Raw genomic sequence first — 17,330 nt, 5'->3', positions numbered from 1 at the left:
AAATGTGGGTGATAACTGATCTCGCCTGCAGTTAAGTATTTCATGTAAGTCCTACACCATATTCAGTGTTTCGGTGTAATTGAAATTTGTATTTCCTTTTTAACAAAACATTTACAGTAGTAGAGAAGTCTACTATAAGATCAGAATGGTTTCTAAACCTTCAAACCTGTTTTATAGCAAACCTATGTGAAGATACTCTCCTCACTTTCATTGTAGTTTTTGTATTGTTTCAAGTATTGCATTTTAACTGAAAAAAGTGTATATATGTGAATAGTTTTGAATTTTATCAAAAAGCAATGAAGAGCTCCAAAGTAATTTCACTTTTTTCTGCTAGAATTAAGGCATGGTTCATTTTTACTTAATGTGATATTTTTCAAAGCACAGAGATCAAGATTCTTTGTATATTGTGACTTTTCTATTCATTTCTATTAATTTGTGATTTCTGAGCTGTACCCTTACAGGTGTTAACATGTCTGTTTTCCTCACTGCTGGCTCTCCTAGTGGTAGGTAGACTGTACATTTGCCAAACTGAAAGTCACTCATTCTGCCCTGGCAAAGTCCAGCTCATCTAAGGGGTTCAGTGCATGTGCTGTATCTGTAGAAGGGTATGACAGAATCTTACAGGATTTTGTTGTTTGTTTTACATACACCTCCTTTGAAAAAAAACAAAAACAAAACCCACCTTTTAACTGATCCAGTGTTCAAATGCCAAACTGGTCACTACTGTATTCCTAAGAAAAAGAAGGAACTCTAAATTGTGAAAAACCCCAGCTAACGAATGTTCAGGGGAAAGGTGGTAACGCAGTTGGTTCTATGACTTGTTGATTGTATGGCAAGGTTTGGGGCAAATGATAAATGAAGGTTTTGGAGATACGTAATCTTAAGTAGGACTTTTCCAGTGTATTTAAATAGGTGTTTCAGAAGAAAGAATATACAGGTAGAACCAAGTTCTGTTACTGAAATTGAATAGCTTCTGCCAGTTGGAAAATTATAAACTGATACTTTTGGTGGATCCTGATTTCTGTTGTGTTCCAGATTTGCAGATAATGTAGGGCCTGAAAAAAAACAAGTCTTATTTTCTTAGATTGGAGTTTTGTCCTGTTCAGAAATGGTTAAATACTAAAGAATGGTTTCATGTAATAAGTTACTTTCTCTGAACATGATACTTTATTATAGACATACCTGTGTAAATATTTCCCTTTTAGTATGAGTAGTAAATATACTCCTTATACTAGTAAGTAGTTCACACAGGTGAAGGTTTTTACAGAAATTACTGGGTTTTTTTTGTTCTGATTTAAATCTGGCTTGCCTGCAGTTACAGCAAACAGGTTCCTCAGCTGGGTTCTGTGTTTTTGGAGGGCTCAGTTTTGTATAGGTTTAACTAGTCTTGTATTATAATATGTACAGTATTTGTAACAAATTGTTTTCTTGTGAGACCACAAAATGCTTTTTGGAAGTGGCAGGCAGAAGTTATCACTGCTGGTATAGCAACAGTGTAAACTCTGCAAGATTCTACATTTTATTTTTTACAGGTTTTTTTATAATTTAAAGCAAATGCTTCTTCAGTGCAGACTTTTTATGATTGCAATTTCTTAACAAAAAGACCTCGAGTTAAATTTTTTTTTCCTAGTTCTAATATCTTTTTTCTAATGCTGGCATTATACTGGTATTTTCTAACAGTTCAACTTTTCTAAGGCCTTTCTGACAAGGTTTTACTTCTGGTTTTTATTATAAGTTCATTACATTTCTCAGCACTGAACCAGTTTTTTTAAGTGTGTGTATATGTAAGTATGTTTGAAATGCACTGTATATAAATTTAAATCCTTTGAACATTAACCCAACCCAGATTTCTGTTTGTCAGATATTCTTAAATAGTTACCTTTTTCTTGCAGTAATCCACTGGAAAACACAAGCTTCCATCTGTTTTAGCATGTTTGGTTAGTGTTCACTAAGAGTTTTTAATTAGAGTATGTGTAAACAGTAAGCCACCAGCTATAGGAGTTCACTAAAAGACTAAACAAAGTTCTTTGGTTTTAACAGTATTTTGGTACCTCTCTGGCTCCAGAAATCATGTCTGGCTTAAATGATATGATTTCAGTAGAGCATTTAAAAACTCTGTTAAAACTCTACAGTTGCATGTTCTAATGGGGTCATTGTAGTTTGGGGGTGAGGGGTTTTTGGTATACAATATGCAGGCCTATTAAACAGGTTTACCCTCTACAAGGTTTGTCTCTTTTCTGGTTTAGAACTGAACCAAACGATTCAGCATGTCTAAGGGCTGCACTTTACATCTTGTACTAGACCTGTGGACGCAATGATGAATAAAGCGGTGTGTTTGCATACAGTTCTCTGGGTTGCTTAAATTATGCAAATATAAGTATTTTAAAAGCCAGATGGAGCAAAGTTAGGTAGTTGAACCACTTTCATATCAGCTGTTAGAATCTCCGTTTTAAACATTTCTAGCTAAGGAACATGAAAATGCTGGTAGGTGCAATATTGCTTGGATGCTATAGGAAATTATCAAGCACTTGTAATCCAAAGCATGTTAGTTATGTTGCTTAGAACTCAGCCTCACTGGTATCTTGTGCATGATATGCACTTGGCATCAGTCAGGATGACTGCCCCAGTGGCAGTTGTGTCTGTACACAGTGTTGTTTAGAGCCCAGTTAAGGGAAGACACTCTGGAAGTGTTGTTCATTTGTTGGAATAGAGAATCTATGTAACTTTCTGTTTGTATTTATCTCAATAAATCCTGTGACTGTTTTATAAACCAATGTGTGGTAAATTACTTTTGTCTAGATGAAATATGAGTGTGCTCTTTTGAGTAGTGAAACGTCCCCTGGCATAAATTCTGTCATCTGTCAAACCAGGGCTGAATGTGGAGTTCATCATGCTGTGTAGTAAACAATCCATTAGATGTTCAGAGATTTGAAGTAGCTTCTCCTGCACTTTCTCCTTGAGGAGAACATGCCAGAAGTGCTTTACAGCTAAAGTTCTGTCAGAACTGAAACTCTAAACAAGATCTTTATTAAATGAAGAAAATGTGTGTGCTGCTTGAGACTGGCATCCAGATCTTCATCCAAAATCCTTACCTTTCCAAACTTTAGCCTGGAAGGACATTTTGGACTTTATTTTGGTGTGGTGTTGCTCTTGGACATCCTGCAGTAACAAACTCTGTAGTTGTTAGGCCTAGAGAAGGGTGGGGGGGATTATGTGAATGATTGACACTTGGCTGATTGGCTTTGTTTCTAATTTCAGGAGTCTTCTATATATTCTGCTGTTGCAGTTGCCTTTTTTCAGACCCTTGCTGCTCCATCATGTGCTCTAGTTCTTCTGCCAGCTGCTGCAGAAGAATACCTGACCTCCCTTCTCTTTCTCTACAAGACTTTAGCTGATGCAGCAGTGAGGAGAATAGTCTCTGCGTGCCCTGGTAAAGCCACCACATGCCTTGAGTGAGGGGCACAAGACCCCTGAGCAGTAAACTGGAAACAGATTAAACAGCCATATGATCTATTTGTTACACATTAGACTAAACATGTATGTAGAGATCTAGATTTTAACAAAGCAAACAGGAACGTAAAATACAGGCAGCTTTGGTATTTACCTGAGTTAACTACTTTGGTTCTACTTCTGTATCTTCCAAGTAAGTTTGTCATCCAAGTGAAAATCTAAAGGTGGGCAGGAACAAAAATCCTTGTGTAGCTGCTCACCAATCAATCACAGCACCCAAGGTGTCTGTTGTGCATTATGACAGTAGAGTCAGAGAACACCAGCACAGGTGAAATAATTCAGTCACCATCAGTCACCATCTAACTTTTTTTAAGCTGCTCTGTCCTCTATGAGGATATGTTGACTTGCTTTTATCTTTTAAATCCCTACAATAGATCTGCCAGATGTTGACGTTTAAGGACAAATACTGTCCCTGGTGGAACAATTACAGTGCACATCTGGTGAGGAGACAGCTGGAAGCATCTCAAGGCAGCTGCTGCAGGAAAGACTAAAGGTTGATTCTGTTACTTCTGTGAATGGGTGGGGTACTGACTGTATGTGGAAAAGCTGAAAGGCTGTTCCCTGACTGAGTATACTTACAAACGAAGACTTCAGAGCAAACTGTGGGGAAGTCTATAATGGAAGAGAGTTGCCATAGTAGATTACTTTTACTGGAAAGAGTTCATAATGAAAATGGTAATTTTGAGGGGGCTGGTTACCCGAGGCCTCCATCACTGCACAGTCTGTTCAATTTAGGAGTAAGACTTTTGCTGCTGCTAGTAAACAACACATACACTTGGAGTGCCAGTTCTTTTCACTGTTTTATAACTTTCTGTAGCACTGATTTGAGTGTATTTTATCAAACTGCTTTTCCCTGTATGTAAACACAGCCTTTTTCTTGGTTATCTTAGAACAGTATTAGAAGGTTGAAATTGTCTGTTGGGGATTCTGTGGAGGCTGAGTGACTTGTCTGTTAATCAGAGGTAGAAACTCTCTTCCACAGTCCGTCCTCCTCTTGCCATACTGACTCCAGAGCAAGAATGGAACTCGATACATGACTACCAAAATCGAGAATCAGGGACATTTCCTGTCTCATCCACTTAATCTGGTGCTAGTTTACAGACAGTCTTGAGTGTGGGATCCTAAGTCTGAGTAAGAAAACTTTGATTTTTTTTTTTATAGAACAAATAGTTTCTGTGGTGCTTTAATAGAGGGCATGCTGCTTTCTTGATTTAGGCCTGAAATACTGTCTCAGCAGCAACGCAAGGTACTCTAGCTGAATTGTAGTGTAAACCTCCAGGCCTGAACAGATGCTTTCATGAAGTATCCTTTGGCATCTTTCATAAAGAACTATTATCTCCATTGCCCTGGCCAAATTCCAACCTGGCTAATTGCGTTCTGCTCCTCTGTGTTTCCCCAGCCACTGCAAATGGATGGGACAGGGTTCTTTGCTTCCTTCCGTTGACTATTGTGTAGTGTTGCAGTTCACTGGCAAGCTGCTGTTCTGCCTCATGCTGCAAATGGCTTGTGTTTTACTACTGGACAAATTGTTTGCTTTCATTTGGTTTTCTCCCATGTTTTGAATTTGTTGTTTATTAAAGATTCTTCCTACTTGGTATAGAGCAGGAAACAGAAGGATGTGTCACAAAGACAGATGGTGTCCTTTGAAATGAAAGGTGCATTGGCATAAGAGCCCTGCAGGAAGCTTGTTGACACTGTTCATTCTCAAATGAAAAAAAACTTTCTTTTTAAGAAATAAAACACACAGCTGTTCTAATAATGTGCCTCCAGTTACTAGATGAGAAAACCATGGTGCACTGCAGAACATGCAGCCCAACATGGAAATGGTTTCTCAGGAAGAACAGCAGCATGAGACACCTGAAAATTGTTCCCAAGAGGCCTCTCAGCAACACTTTAGAACTAATGTGTTTGGGTTTATTTAGCAGAAAAACCTCCTCCTGGGAAGGAATGTGATACTGAGGCAGCATGGGTTTGAGTTGAGGCCCGAAGTCTATGCCTCCTAAGGAACCTGGGCTTATGTGTGCAATGCTGTCTTTGTCCTCTTCACCAAAAGCTCAGGTCAGTTTCCAGCAAATTTAACAGAAGGACAAGGATTGTGAAGAAAATTTCTAGGTTGTGTGTTGTTTACTAACTACGTGCAAAAGTAAAACCGACGTTAATGTTCCCCCCAAGGGATGGCTATGAATAAATATCATTAGATAGAAGAGAATCAACAATAAGACACAAGCAGGTATTATTTAGCTGGTCTTGGAGTGATTTATGCAGTCTGCAAGCATCCTGTAAGAACAGATATGAGACTTTGATACCTAAAGTGAATCAGACTGCTCTTTTGAAAGAGACTACAAAGTTTGTTTATTCTGCAGCCAACCTGTCTGGGAGCTACAGAAGACTTTGCAGGCACTGTGCCATATGCAGTTACTGGGACCAGAGCAGAAGAAGGAATAGGCAGCACACCAGGCTGTTGAGGCACAGTTTGTTGTCAGCCACAGAGATCAAGTTGAAACTGCCAAGTTTTTCCTGAGATACAGTAATATTCCCAGATAGCACAATTCTTCTCTGGCTGTGCCTGCTCAGCATTCCACTTTCCTGCTTACCCAGCCCACAGAATAATACCCAAATGACCTCACATATTTCAGGGGGGAAATGTATTCAGCACATTAGTTCTGGTATAGACTTGGCAACGCAAAACACTGTTAAGTGTTTCTTCAACTTTTGGTGTAGCAGAAATTAATATTGGAAAAACAGGGTTCTGAATTTTTTTCTTCCCTGTTTTAAGTCTCATTCATTTAGTCCTATTTTTCTCATTATCTAGAAATGCTTTTATCAGGCCTCTGCAGTGCTTTATCGGCCCTAGAAACACAGGCAGAGTTGTAAGCACTAGTTCTGTGGGCTGACATTTAGGCTTTTTTGTTGCTTTACCACTAAATCAGCTCTTACCCCAGAAATTGGCATTTGCACAATGGATAGGCCTTTGGGTCAGCTGAGGTTGCTCAGTTGTCCTGAAGAAAAGGGCATTTGTTAATGATTTTTTTTTTGTTTGTTTATTGTTGAAAGTGAGTGCTGAGGAGGAAACCTCACCTTGTCTGGCCATGCTCTCTTCAGTCCAGGCTGTTGAGCCGCCTCAATTTGTCCCTGTTGAAGGACACTGTCCTCTCCTAGTGAGAGCTTCCAGTGCAGAAACAGTGGCAATGGCCCTGAATGGAACAAAAAGTATCTAACTGCAGAGTGTGAGCTGGACGCAGGAGCATTTATTCACTAGACAGGTTTGCTAATTCCACTGATAGATGTGACTGAAACAAACTGCATCTGCCTTCAGAAAATAATTGTGCCCTGTGGCCCGTAGGTGGCATTATCTCCTTTCGTATGCCTTGTCACGCTCACACTGCGTGTCATTTGTTGCAGGTGTGGATTTGCATTCTCAGACCCTGCTAGGAAGGACGAGCCCTTCACCTCTGTCATCATGGCTATGTGACTGCACTGAGCTACAACTTGGCTGGGTCAGCGAGGGACAAAGTGGGGTGAGCCTTGCCTGCCTGTGGACCTGGTAACAGAACAACCAACCCATGGTTCCCTTCCAGGGGAGGAGGACATCCCCTGGTGCTGTGCCACCCTCCAGCACTGGGAATCCAGCCTTGCAGCGGGTGCCTGGTCCCCTATCCTGAAATACATATGAACTCACTTGCTTCTGGCAAATTTCAAGGGACAGTCAGTAACTTTCCCAGAGACCCACACTTCAAATATAGGTCACTGCGTGGGATTTGGAGGTTTTAGTTATGAAATAAGCTCATGTACTGGTGATGCTGCAGCTAAGATGACAATTAACTTGACAGCACAGCTCTCAAACACGCTTTTAATTTGTAGCTTAAGTATTTATAACATTGTTCCCCAGCCAAACCATCCATTTAGTTAATATGGCTTGTAGCAGAGCTTGAGCTTATCTGCAAGTGCTCTTTGGAATGTTCCTTGCTTGGGTAATTTCCTAATAGTTGGCAATAGACCAGGGCGATACAGTTTAATGGGTATTTCAGGGGACTGGAAATCCCTAGATCTTTAATCCAGTTCTGGCCCTGACTGGCTCTATTGCCTCTGGCAGATCAGTTAAGGGTTATTTTGTAAGTAGGGCAGTTTGTCTGCTGTGGAAGAGTGCAGGCAGGGTTGATGTGCGTGTAAGTGCCTAATTACAATTGCCCAGTGCTTGCTTAGTGTCTCCAACATTTTAAGCCTCAGGGCTTTTAAGGTTGGGGTTTCCTGAAGCCAGCGATGAGGTGAAGGGACTTGGCCATCTGCTTCCAAAGTTTCTTAGTATCTTGGGTTCCTTACATGCTTTAAAGATAAAAATACTACTTATGGTCTCTTTACGATCAGTAGAAGGAAACAGCTCCCGGTCTATTTTCTGAGGATTTATTAAGGACTCTATCTTGAGCAGTTTTCATTGTTTTGCTTAAAGAGACACCTTTCCAAGGAGCTTGGCATTGAGCTTCCAATTAACTGCGGAAGAGGTGGTTCTCAGTGGGAACCAAGCATTCCTGGGAACTTGGCCCGCTGCCTTTTTGCTTGCAAAGCCCTGTGTATAGCTGGGAGACTCAACAAATAACGAACTTTTTGTTCTTGTTTCCTTATGTCAGAGCATTTTCTTTAACTGATACATAAAGCTGCTACATAAATATCCAGGTAATTGGTGAATTTTGGCCTCAGAACTGCAGTTTGTGTTCCAGATCAGTGCCTGGGAGTAGCCATAGCCAGAACACAATAGAAATCAAGTGTCCTGTTGTGCAACATTGTCTGAGTAGGTGAAACAAGGATCAGAAGGATGCTGGCTGTAAACTTGGGATACCTTTAGTTTATAATCCCTTAAGGGAGAGATTGTGGCTAATGGTGTGGACTAAGGATTGATTTGAGTGCTCTGATCCCATCGACTGTGTGTACTGTGTGAATGGAGGCAAGTCACAATGCCCTAGTTCTGTGGGAAGAGCTGCAGAGCAGGGTGCTGTAGTACCCAAGCAAAGGTGCCCTGCATTCCAGGAAAAAATCAGGGGATCTGAATTATGTTCCTGTGTATGTTTCCAAGCAGATGGTCCCAGGCAGAGATGTGGAGTGTTGTTCAGGATAAGCACAGTAAGTGTGATATGGCAGGTATCCAGACATGGGGCTGCCTAGCTCATGCAGTTTAGTCTGCTCAGGGAATTGTTTCTCTGTGCTCACAATCCTCAGCTTCCTGGAAGTGAGTCCCTAAGCCAAGTTTCCATGTTAGTGAAGTTAAAATACTAACCTGGAATGCTTGAAAAATGCAGCTGCACCCCCCAAGCCCTTGACTGCCTCATTCAGGTAAAGGGTTGGGTAGATGCCTGGTCTGAAAGCAGGGCTTGCACCTTCCTTGTATGTTCCTGATGCCAGACTATGCACTGTGCTGAGACCTAGGAATGAAGACTGAGATGAGAAACACAAATTTATTCTCTAGAGTGATCTAAGAAAAATATCCCCTTACTTAAGCTTTCTTTGTAAACTGAAAGGGCTTTGGGTTGATCATGTGCTATGTGACTGTAGTTAGGGACAAATACCAAGTTTCTTTTCTGGAAGCTGAAGCCTTATCCTTTAGGAAGACAGAACAGTGGTCACTGATGTGTTGCAGTTTGGAAATAGATTGGTGGGCACCAATCCAAAATTGTGCTGGGGCAGATCAGAAGAAAATTTATGTCTGGGTGAGACAAACCCTGCAAGAGCGCGTGCTATTGTGTGAGTTCTGGAGAACTGTTTGGACTGCAGGGCAGCATTGCTGGATGCTGATTCTACATGTTGCAATGTTGTATTTGTTACTTAGAGTTTCAATTCTGAGGAATACAAATCGGATGTAGACAAAGCAGATCACATTGCTTGTCTGAAAGTAAGCAGCTCTGCTGAAGTGTGCACCAGATATAAACATCAGGGGAGAGAGCAGACTGCAATGCAGGGTTCAGGAGTGTGTCTGTTGGAGAGATAGGGGCTCTGGATTCCTGAAATCCATGCTCTGCTTGGTCGCTGCATCATACTGGATCTTGAGAACTTGATTTCTGTCTTTTATAGCATCAGGAATCTCTGCAAATGCTGTTTCTCTATTGCACCGATGCGGTGGTTCTAGAAGAGAAGCTGTAATAACAACCTTTCCAAAGAAAGGAAACACAGGCAAGACAAGATTTGTCCATTTCGCTTTGCAGCCATTACTTTCTCTTCTCGGAGAGCAGCACAGCTCTCCAGAAGCAAGGACTTGTTAATGAACTTTGGGTTCCTCGTATAAAGAAACAGGGAGATAGATCATTATGGAGAAGAAAAGGCACTAAAATGCCTTAAGTCTAATTATGCCCAGGGCAGGACAAACATCACAACTGTCTCCTAATATTAAGAAATCCAGAACAACTCTCTTGGAAGGACTGTGGTTCCCCTGAATGGAAATGGCAGTAGCTTAAACAGAGATGACAAGCACAGGAATAATTAATCACAGGCTTTTATCATTATCACCACCTCCCTCCCTTCCCTTGCCTGGGCAGACTCCAGTATTGCTTGCAGCCATTGTGCTGGCTGTTGCTCCCCAGAGTCCCAAGAACAAGGCTCAGCAAGCCTGAAACCATGACTGCTGCTCTTTAGAAACAGTCACTGTAGCCAGGGAGAGCTGTGGATGTCTCTGAACTGTCACCTTTTGTACTTTCAAACAGTGGTGAAATGTTCCCCAAACATTTCCCCTTTCTCTAGAAATGTCTGATCTCACCTGAGCTACGCTTGCTGATGCTTGCTTTGTCTTGCCAAGCTCTTCCCATGCAGATGCTGCAGAAGAGGAAGGTTTGGTGCTGCTGCCCAAAGTGAGGTGCTACAAGGAAGTGCCTTGTGGTGAATGGATGTGCCTATAAAGGAGTAAAGTACAGCAGTCTGTGTTGCAGCATTACTTTTCAGCATCTTCTGCTTCATATAGCAAGGTCCCCAGGTGAATGATGCGTCTCCCTGTGTAGCATCTGGGTTCCACGCACAAGAGCTGTGCACCCAAAGGCAGCAGACAAACCTCTCCCTCTGCTCACAGTTCATAGCCTGGAAACGTCTTTGATGTTAGAAGCTCTTCTCAATGAGGACAGAGGTAATTTCTTTTAAAATGTACCATTTATTGATGGAACTTCCTTAACTGTGGGACTATGGGTCCCTCTAGACTCAAGCAACACCTGAATGGAGTTTTGTGCTCATGTGTTTTATCAACACTCCTGTAAGCCCAACATCACTGTTGGTCCTCTCTTACTTGTGAAATGCAGTCTGCAGTGTAACTCCCTAGGGAAACTTGAGTGCTGAAACTCAGGAACAAGGACCTGTCATTACTTTGGCATTGCACAGATAGCTTGTTAGCTCAGTGAATTTTTAAATGGAATAAAAGAGCAAGCTTGTTGTTATACCTGTTCCATATTTATCAATAGACAACAGTAGTGCAGAGCGCTGTGGCAATCATTACATTCATTCCTTAAAGTGAAGCAAATGTACAGAAATTGTTAAATGCCAGAGTACAATGTAGCTTATAAAACCCAACAGACATCAGGAAACTTGTACTGATTGGGCTCTTAGATGTTGTTTTCCTCTTGCTTAGGAAAGAGAATTGTAGTCAGCTTGCAATCTCCCTGACATTGTTCATGAAGGAAGCAGACAAAAAGTACCAATGAAACAGAAGGGCTGCAATTTAGTTAATTTATGCAAAACACAATCAGCATTCAAACTGGGAGTTTCCAAGCAGAAATGTATTGATAGAGAAGCCAAAATATTCTCTGGGCATAAATGGTGAAATATTAAAAAAAAATTTCAGAGAGACTCCTGGAACTCACATAACTGCAGGCCAGGGAAGACGCAGGTGTGAAGTTCAACACTGTCAGAGTCCAGGAGAGCTCAGTGTGGCTGTGGTTTAATCCCTGACACCACAGCTGTGCCTGTGTCCAGTATGAACCAGTGCAGCTCTGGTGTGATGAAGATGTTGTTGTTTCTATTTCTCATTACTGAGACCTTTCCAGAAGAGTGATTGGAAGAGAGAGTGATGTGGTTGTGAATCCTCTATGCTAGGGAGAGGATGGAGAAAGAAGAGCAATAAGGAGGTAGTAAAGGACAGAGAAATTGAAAGAACTGCAGATCAGCTGGGGATTATGATTATGAAGGTAATAGGTATGCAGGGATCTGCTGCCTAGTCCTGGAGACCCCCAAATTGATGATGGTGGACACCGCGTTGCATTTTACTTGGCACAATAGACTTCTGTCAGCATTGAAGCTAACTAAGCAAATGCAAAACACTTCTGTACAGAACAGCATGTGCTCTTCTTTCCCAAACTTCATGCACCACACTGGAGTTTTCTGATTAATCAGTCTTTGTGCCTCAAATCCCTGAAGACTGCAGTCCAGTGTGCATAGTCTGCCTGTGTCTATAGCATGATCTCTGTCTGTAGCAGAACCCATGCAGGCATGCTCTCTCTGCCTTCCTTTTGTGACTTTGCAGTGTTCCTTGAGTTGTAACCACCAACTGTGTTCAAAGACAACCAGAAGTTGGTTGTGAACAATGTCTGAGGATCCTGCTGACCATTAACATTTAGAAAGAAGAGTGGTTTGCAGAGGGAAGCCAAAAGTTATTCACTTTCTACTGTGCTTCCAGCATCCTGTTTTGGTTGATTTAATGCCTAACCTAGGCTGCAATTAAGGTTAGTGCTTTGGTTTTCCTTCAAGTTCCAGTTGTCCATATACTTTTCTGTTTGCAATGTTTGCTTCACATGACTGTCTGCTATGGTTTGATGGTGTTCTGCTGTAATTCCTATGTGTACAGAAGCTAATAAAGGAACTGTTAACTCAGAAGAGCCCATCTTAAAATATGGTCTTACTGGCCTGGGATAAGAAATGCAGTGATCCCTTGCCAAGCCTATTCCGTGGAATTTGTGATGCTATTCCAATTCCTTTGGTTTCCAGTAACCAAACAACCACTGGGGTCAAGCAAAAGTCAAGGTATAAAAATTCAGTGCTGTGAGCCTCCTTACCTATAAGCTGCCCATATGTTAGAGGAATGATCTGGGCTATAGCAGTTGTATTCTATCTCGTGATGAGTGTTTGTATAATTCAAATGTGCATGTGTGTGTTTGAATTCCAGCTTGTATTGATTGAATTGGTCTCTGATAATAAACAGTATAAATAAATCAGATGGGAGTTAAAGCATTGATGTGCTGGGGGGGGGGGAAGTGAATTCAGAGCAGTGACCTTGAGCAGAATGTAATTTTGAAAGTGCCTTAAATATGCTGATGACAGAATAAGGCTGAGGAAGTTGTAGGGGCAGGAGGGTAGGGGACAGAGGAACAAAAACTCATTCAGAGGGATTACAGCAGATAAGTGGCTTATGCAGTTTATTGCAGGGAATTGTGAGGTAATGAGGCCAGGGACCAAAGTAACTGGACTCCAGTCACAGCGCGGTGTGACATACAGAGCAGGGCATGCAGCACTGGGGAAGTTGTGTCTAAGGTAAAAGCTGTCTTGATGCTTCTCCTGCACAGCTCAGCTCCACATGAGTGCTCACTGCATGGTGAGAAATGGTTGGTCCAGCTAAAGAGGTTCCTGTTCAGCACTGTCAATCCATGAACTGGCTTGTAAATGATCTTTCTCTTTGAAATGATCTTCCTCTTTGAAGATCTCCAAATATAGTTGTCCCTCTTTCTGGGAGCAAACAAAGCAAAGGGGTAGATGGAGGAGATGTAGCCATGCTGGCAAGAGTTAGATGGACAGAGTGAGGCCTTCTCTATTGCTATGAAAACATGCAGGGATCCTCTCATGCTGGTTTGACCAAGCAAAACGCCTTCAGAGACTGTAAGATGCAATGCATCTGTTACTAGCAGATGAATGGATGAGGATCCAGCTTTTGATGTTACATGAAACACGAACCGTAACTGGGCAATTTGTAACTTATAGTTCATCACACTGACTTTAGAGTAGGAAAATAAAACCCTGTATTGTTTCAGGCTAATGAGCACCCTGCTGGGCCACAGTAAAGCAGAGAGAAACTGATGAATCTTTCCAGTTGGCTAATCTGGAGGTGGATTCCGTGGTTTTGAAAGTGCTTGTTCTCTTCTGGTTTTCTTCTTTTTAGTTCTAATGCCTATTTTAATTTCAAGTGTTTCATTTGTCCCCTCAATTGTAAGCTTTAGATTTTCCTCAGTTGTGGCCAAGTAGCTTTTGAAACCCAATCAAAGGCAGAAATAATAAAAGAAGAGCTCTCTGCATTGAAGTCAGTTGATGTCCTTGCAGCTTTCTTCGTTCTGTTAGATACGTGTTAACCATCACCATTTAAAAGTTCTTTCTTAAATGTGACTCATGTCTCTAAACATCATTTTTACACTTTTCACAGGACAAATTAGATATTTGAAGATATAATCTTCCTGTCTTACCTTTCACTGCCCAAATTTCATTGATGTCCAGAAAGATTGCCATTAGTTGATGATTTCCAGTATCTCAGTACCTAGGGCGTATCCGTAACACATAGGCTTCTCCTTTCTTTGAGTCCTCCCTACTCAGTGCTACACTGGATGGAAATCCACTGCTGTCTTAGAAGCCACAGCTGCATGTGTTATGTTTGTCATAGTTGAGTAAGGCAGCGAGGAGCTACAGGGAGAACTGAACTGGGAAGGACGGAATCTAATGCAAGTCACAAATGGTGACTTGATGCTGTACTCTAATCCTTATCAAAATTGAGTCATGAATGGGGAGGGGGGCAGTGGTGAAAGAATCTTTGGGGAAATGAAAGATGGATGTGGAATTTTTCCTTTCCAGAGAGTCTTTGGGCTTTTGTGGCCTCTAGTTAATGTGATACCCAGTTCAGTGTCCCTGCCTGGAGTACTGGTCGCATGCTGGATGCACTTAGAGATGTGACCTAATTCCATCCAGAGATGTAACTCTTCCTGTGATTGCTTATGTTGTCATCTTTTGCACATAATTATTATTAGAACCTCATGTACTGGTACCCCATGTTTCTGTTACCCGTTGGTTCTCCACAGCAACTGGGCACTGTTAGAATCTGCATCCCTGGAGTTCTGTTGTCAGCTTGGGCTGTTGTCACACACTTAGCTAATACCCTCTAGTAATTTTATTTCTTATTCACATGCACACATAATGTCCTTAGTCATTAGACTGAAAAATGTTAACCTTGTCATAGTTAGTGACTGGAAGCAGAAAAGTCCATTTAATTCTTAGGGGAATGAATTCTAATTTTCTGCTTGTCAGAAAGTGACATTTTACATATTTTTCTCTTTTTTTCCCACCAGTTTAGTGCTAAATTTAAATGTGTGTGTCCAAGGAATGGACCTTTTGTCCGTGCTAAACACCCCAAAAGCCTTGGCAGGTATCCAGTGTGTGAGAGTCTTGACCAGTAGCTGCTGCTAGACCTCATTTCATGCACTGAAGAGAATGGGAGGCGAGAATGAAAAGTTAGAGATAAGAGGTGACTGCAGAGGGCACATTAGCATTGCATGTCACAATGCATATTTTTTTGCCCTGAAAAATACGGATGGATGAAAAGCAGCTCATCTGGAATAAAATATCCAATGAAGAAGCAAATTATGTTAGTCAAGCAAGCTAGTACTAATATTTGTCATTAAGATGTGACATCTTCTATTTAATATCACATGCTACTGGGCATCTTTGAAAAACGCACTGGTTGGGAGGCAAGTTGTCTGCAGATACTGAGTTCACTGTGCTATGAAAGGGAATAACTTGCGTCTTGAAAAATAGATGGCATTTATGGCAAGGAAATAATCCTCCCACAGATTACAGCTGTTCCCTGCATTGTTGTGCTGGTGGTCTCATCTCATCAGTGGCTATTTTATAAGGTTGGTTGGGTTTTCTTTTCTTTTTGGATGCATTTCCATAAGGCTGTTCTGAGGAGGACATTTTGTGCTGGGAGCTGGATGTATTTTGAGAGACACCACTACAAAGAACTCCTGAGTCTAAATTGCAAAGATGGATGAAGTAAAAAATGAGGGATGGTTATATTGCTTTTTTACAGATGGGAAGTGATGCAGGGGAGAGTGACTGTTGTGGCCAGAGTCACCCTGGGAGTCTGTGGAATTGCATCCTGATCTTTGAAGTCCAATTCCAGTATCTTTACCATATACTGTCTTTCTGTTCCCTTGCTGCTGATTTAATATGCACATGTGTAACGAGCCAAACATGTTCTGCATATGTTTAGCCAAATTCTGACCTTAGGGACGTGAGGCAAGCTCTCCCTAATCTAGTCACGAGTGCTTTCGTGGCTGAGCTCAACCAAGGAGTGCAAAACAGTGTTGGCATTTAGTTTATGAAACTGAAGTTCCTTCTGGGCTTGAAGGAAGTTCAGTTCATCTGCCTGCTCATGCTCTGTGAGTTCTGCAGGCCAGTGGGTAACAAACTGCATGGCTGATTGTCTGACCTCTTGTATTGTCATGCCTCAGATGCTGATTAATGATTAGCATGTAACAAATTAATAAATCAATACCACAAACAACCCATCCATTCCAGTGGCCTGTCGAGTCTCTCCTCTGGGAGACACTTGCAGGCATTCCATCTTTCCTGTACGTAAATGCCTCCGGACTATGTGCTGTCTTGACACTTGCAGATGTGATGTACAGTTGAGATGAATTACATTCCACAGGTAATTTGATATGTACAGAAAAATACATTTGAAGTTTGTTTGCTTTGTTTTGTTCTACGCAGATGTTCTCGAAGGGAAGGGTGCTCTTGAAGAGGTCAGCACAGTAAATGTGGGCTCAGGAGGAACAAGTTGAACATGCTACCTTCCTGTGCAGCCCTGGCCTTCTGCCTTGATGGGGTTATCCACACTGACTGAGTTCAGACAACTGCTGTTGAAGTCGAAAGGTAAGACCTTATTGCCCAAACTCCCTCTGCAGCTCTCTGGAGAAAGCAAGGATCCTGTTGCGTATCATTTAAAGGTCTGAATTTGACTCCAGTCCTGAATCATGATCAGCGAAGCTTCAAATTAATCCATGTGAAATATCAAACATCCCTGACCTTGGTCTCCCTGAGCCAGGATGCAGCAACAAATTGAGTTACAGTGTTGTCCTCAATAGGCTGTTAGAAGCACTAAAACTTTTGTTCATCGGGCTTTGTTTTTCACTTATAAAACCCAACTGAAGGTGCTGTGATACATTCGGGAGTACAGCTAATTAATGACTGGGTAACAATCGAAGAGAGATTCAGACAGAATTCAGAGGTGGTTTGTGAACCTGTACAAATGCCTCCAAATCTGGAATGAGACGAGTAAAGAAATTCCTGATTGGCCTCACTGATATTTCCATTCTCCTTACAAAGGAACTGTGTATGTACTTCTGTGAAGTTCTTTGGGCACGGGTTCTATATTCCAATAAATTACAAGTATGTGTGCATAATATATAGGGATGCTGGGGAGGGACTCTTCATTAGGGACTGTAGTGACAGGACAAGGGGTAACGGGTTAAAACTTAAATGGGAAGTTTAGATTGGATATAAGGAAGAAGTTCTTTACTGTAAGGGTGGTGAGGCACTGGAATGGGTTGCCCAGGGAGGTTGTGAATGCTCCATCCCTGGTGGTGTTCAAGGCCAGGTTGGACAGAGCCTTGGGTGAGATGGTTTAGTGTGAGGTGTCCCTGCCCATGGCAGGGGGGTTGGAACTGGATGACCTTAAGGTCCTTTCCAACCCTAACTATTCTATGATTCTATAATTAGAAGGGACAATAAAGAAAAGCAGTTGATGAAAGTGAATTATGCATAATAAAGCAGTAATTTTATGGAGAAGTCTGTAGTCATCAGGAGAGGTTCCTTCACTTGAT

Source organism: Pezoporus wallicus, unplaced genomic scaffold (genome assembly GCF_028554395.1).
Source record: "Pezoporus wallicus isolate ANWC-B61680 ecotype Strahan unplaced genomic scaffold, APGP_CSIRO_Pwel_v1 contig_6783, whole genome shotgun sequence".
Lineage (NCBI taxonomy): Eukaryota > Metazoa > Chordata > Aves > Psittaciformes > Psittacidae > Pezoporus > Pezoporus wallicus.
The sequence above is the reverse complement of the archived record's forward strand: the minus strand, read 5'-3'. Positions refer to the sequence as shown.